The following is a 4764-nucleotide window of genomic DNA, read 5'->3' on the forward strand; positions in this document are numbered from 1 at the left end:
CACCGCGGCCCGCGCACGGCGAGTCAGCGATGTGGCGGGCCTGGCCCTGGCGGCGCGGCGGCGCGGCGCCCGCGGCGGCGGCCTTCGCCCAGTCGCCCTTCGCGGAATCGCGGCGGCGGCGATGGCGATGTGGCGGCGGCGGCCGGCGGGCTGGTGGCGGCACGGCGATGTGGGTCAGTGGGTGGCGCTGGCGCGCGGCGGTCGCGACGGGCCGGGGCCGACGGCGTGGCGGCGCGCGGCGGTGGCGCACCTGTAGGTCGGGGTCGGCAGCGGCAACTCGGTGGCGGGCGGCGCCGGCGGCCAGCACACCGGCGGACAGCGGCCGACGGCGCCAAATCTGGACTCTGGAGGGGCTGAGGGAGGCGAAGGGTGGCGTCGGCCCCGGGTGGAGCGTGTTGGGGGCTTGGGGCGGCTGAGTGGGTGAGTGTGTGTGGGCTGGGCCGGCCGGCCGGTAGGGTTTTTTCTTCCACCGCTATTGCGGCCTGCTACCACCGCAATTGCGGCCCGCTATAGCGCAATTGCGGCTGCAAAGTTCCAAACCGCAACAGGCCGACCGCTACCTTGTAGCGATAGCGGCAATAGGCCGCTACCGTTATTGCGGCCGCTACCACTGCTATTTATTTCTTTGGTCCACACATGTCAGCCGTCCCCGTCAATTCTCAGGCACGTGTCAGGCCCACATCCCTTGGATACAATACCCCACGGTTCCAGACGTCGCCGTACCGTGGCTGCATTTGTACCCACATGATGCACCAAGAGAAACTCCGTTCCAGAGACAGTGGGGCAGTCTACTCACGTCCCGGTTCAATCAAGTACTAGGCTTCCCTATCGCATACTAGGTATGAGATTAGTACGTTCAAACACTTGACCATAGATCTAAACACATTTTGACCTTAGTATCTTTTCCTAGATAGACGGGGAAATTCCACCGAGTCAGAATCAAAGCCCGACCCCGTCCGTCATCCTTATGGTTGCAGTACAAATAAGCAAGTAACTCCTATAACTCACGAGTGACAGGAAATCACTCGACTTTTACTGAGTCCCTATTTAGCATTGCAACTACTAGACCTATCATACTAGTGTTCACCCATAGGTACCTAAGATCATGCAACTAAGTTTGCAATAAACTCCTATGACCTTAAATGCACAAACATAATCAACATCAGTAGTGCATCAATTTAGAAATCTGGGTTATGCTTTGGGGCTTGCCTTCCTGTTCTTAGTTAGTAGGGAGCTTGTTTGAAGCTTGATTGGGCTCTTGCTCAGCCTCAACTTGATGCAGTTCAGCAGGTACCTCCTCGGTCATCGGGAGCAGTTCGTACATTCCGTCGGCGAGATTCACTTCTACACGAGATGCATATGCAATGATTCAAGTTTCATGATTTCATATGCAAGATGAATGCAGATATTTTTGTAGAAGTGTAAAGCTTACAACGAACACGTATCCCTAGTCAAGATTCAAACTTGAGTTCTTCGTGAGATAAAGTGATTTCGTGTTTTAAACCCTAGGTTTGATTTGATGGTGATTGTGTACACATATATTATTATTTCATTCACTTGAACTCTAAAAGAAAGGTGGGTTCATCTTAGGTGAAGTAAGGTGCATTCATGATTTAAATGCTTGGGCTAGATTGATGGTGATTGTGTACATATATAAAGTTTATTTCTCTTAATCTTCTAAAAAGAAAAGGAGGGGTCACTCTAGGGTAGATCAAGTTCATTTTGGAAAGTTATCCTGTTTCTGAATATCCTTAATAACCTAGATGTGCAATTCCCATTCTATCCTTCTTATTTAATATTTATTCTTATTCCATTTATCTAGCCATAACTTCAAAAGCTCAGGTGAAGTAAGGTGCATTCGCATGGCATGGTACGGTTCTGCATACGACCGGCTGACCCGGGTGCCGCCTCGTTATCCATCCCACCTGCTTCCTAGGCGCATACCAAGTGTGTGTCCCCGGTCAGTAGTCCTAGTCGGCCCCGACCGTGCCGGTCGGGGGAGTAGTATGGGAGGTATGGTATATCCCTGCTCGGGAGTACCTGGTCGGGAGAACTCGGTCGGGGTCGGATTGTGGTCCCACTTCTGGCTGGACCCCTTGGGTCGGGGCTTTGACCGGGCCTCTCAGTCGGAGGAGGCGATCGGTGGCCGGGTCGTGTTTTGGCTTGGCATTGCGCAGCTGGGCTAGCCCAAATGCGCGCTATTGTCAAGCACTTTGTGGAGCTAAGTGTTGCGAGGAGTCAGTCCCGTTGGGAACCCCGGGTCTATGGACCTGTCAGGAGCCTCCGAGCCCCTTTGGGACTTTGTTGAAGTCGTGAAGGGGCTTTTAGTTGGAATGTTCCGTTGGGGGGAACACACATAGGGGTGTTATTAATTTTTGTCTTGTTTGTGGAGCGGACGGGCCGCATCGCAGGGCCTGGCCGTGTATCTGAGATGATAAGGATGATCCCACGTAGGAATCGTACAGATACCTCGTGGCTCGGTACCTTCACCTCAGTCTTTGGTGCCTTTTGTAGCGCGGTAGTCGAACCGTCACCTCAATTCTAGGCGCCATTAGTGTGTGGCTGCTGAACCGCTGCCTCGATGCCAGGCGGTTTTATCGCGCACCCACGGACGCGTATCGTAACTGTTCCCGGATCATGGCCGTCCGCCTAGATATAAATAGAGGGGCTTCTGCATCTGGAGTCCCCATGGCGTGGTTTGTAGACACGGCCAGGGTCATAGATCTGGTAGGTTTGAGGCTCTTGCTCTTCGCCAAGGGTGGCTTTGACCGCTCCTCATGATGCTAGAAGATCTCTCGTAAATGGTATTCGACCTCCTTATCGCAGTCCCCTGCGGCATGTCCGGGAGCCGTGATGTGAGAAGAACTCTCCTAACATGGCTCCGACATGCAATCTGAGGCTGGATGATAGGATGAGGGTGCCGCCTCAGGAGGAAGGGGAGACTTGTCCTCCTTATCCTCCATGTCGCGCTCATACCTTGGGCCACCGACCGCCGGAGGCCATTTGGCCTCCATCTCATCCTTCCGGCCTGCTGCACTCGACAGTGCGGCAGCGAAGGTGCATGCTGAGGAGGCACGAGATGTAGGCATCAATGGCAGCTTGCTGGGAGCCAGTGAGAGCCAGTTTACCCAGGTGTCCAGGATGCGGTTCTCGTACTCCCTCCACACCTCTCCTTCTTTATATAGATTGTCTCAGAGGGAAGAGAGAACTTTGGGGGTAGCACTCCTGTGTTCCCTGAGTTCGTTTATCTTCTTCGGCCTATGGTGCCTTGTGCTCGGAGGAGGAAGGATTGGCGAGGATGGGTCAGCGAGCGAGGTTTTGAGTGCAGCTTCCTATTTATTGCGCTCTTCTTGTTTGTTTCGTTCCCGAGTTGTAGGGTAGCCCTAGGTTGTACTCACACGCTTTGCGTGATATTGTAAAGCCTTAGGCTCCCGTGTTCACACGCTTTGCGTGATATTGTAAAGCCTTTGGCTTGTGTTTTCATCTCAATGAAAAGCTTATCTTTGGCATGTGAGTTATGTGCCCATCGCACCATTGAGGCGGATTGTCGTTGAGACTTCCAGCGTTGTTTCCCTTTGTCTGCCGCGTTGCGTATGGTAGCCGAGTAGGTTCGGGCATTCTAGCCCCCAAGTAAATACTGGCTCCCAGCTCTCGATGAGATGACTAGCAAAGGCCGTAGGGACACACCGAGTTGTAGAGGGTGGCCAGCTTCCGAGGGAAGGACTTGCTCATAGTCTGTATTCCGTCGGGTTCGTGCGAGCGGACTTGGTGGGTCTAGCCCCCGAGCCTGTGGCTGACTAAGGAGTCGGTCGGAGGCTAAATAGTTGGGCATTTTTTTGACCAGAGGTGGGTCGAGTGGATGCTGGCACTTTGCTCCCAGGGAGGGGATCCACTGTTGGTCCAGCTTCCGCCGAGTGCGCGCGAGCGCACCCGGTGGGTGTAGCCCTGAGCCTGCGGCTGACCGGAGAGTCGGTCGGAGGCTGAACACTTAGGTATTCATTTCTAGGGCCGTGAACCTCAGTGTCCCCATCCCGCGGGAGGATGTGGTTCTTAAGATCGGGGTGCTTGCCCGTGTTTGTTTTGACCATGACTTAAGTCGTCGGTTGTATCCCTGAGTCGGGACACCGCGGCCTGAGCCCCCGAGCCCCGTTGGACTTGGTCACCATCGATCAAGTTTCGTGTGTCACCCCATCCTCGGTCTCCGTGACCAGAGGGGCTGAGCTAACGCCACTTGCCTCGATGGCTCGAGTGACGCGCTCTGTGAGCTTGCTAACGGGCATGTTCGAGCGGAATCCGGGTCCGTCGTTTGTAATGATAGGGTCGGCATAGCCCGCTTGGGGCCTTCCACTGCTCCTTAACCCGCCTCTCGGCAGATGCGTGAGTCATTCCAGAGACTGACTCAGGTGGCCCACTGGTCTCCCCTCAATGGAGATTCTGTGGGCATGTCTCGAGGTTAGGATCGAACGAGAAGGTCGAGATGGTCCAGACTGCTTCTGAGCAGGTCGGGCGAAGGCCATTGGGGCTCCATCTGCGTTTTCTCCCCTGGCTCTGTTTGAAGCGAGGCGGCCTCGAGCCCTTCGCGGGCCGGCCTTCGAACCTCGGTCGGTCGCCGGTCATTCTGGATGAGCCGACTATTGCTTTGTGACGTGACGCAAAGCAATTGAGATGCAATGACAGCACATGAGATGAACGTATGATGCATGAATTGTTGGAGGTATGCCCTAGAGACAATCATAGAGATGATGATATCTGATTGTATCCATG

Source organism: Setaria italica, chromosome IX (assembly GCF_000263155.2).
Source record: "Setaria italica strain Yugu1 chromosome IX, Setaria_italica_v2.0, whole genome shotgun sequence".
NCBI lineage: Eukaryota > Viridiplantae > Streptophyta > Magnoliopsida > Poales > Poaceae > Setaria > Setaria italica.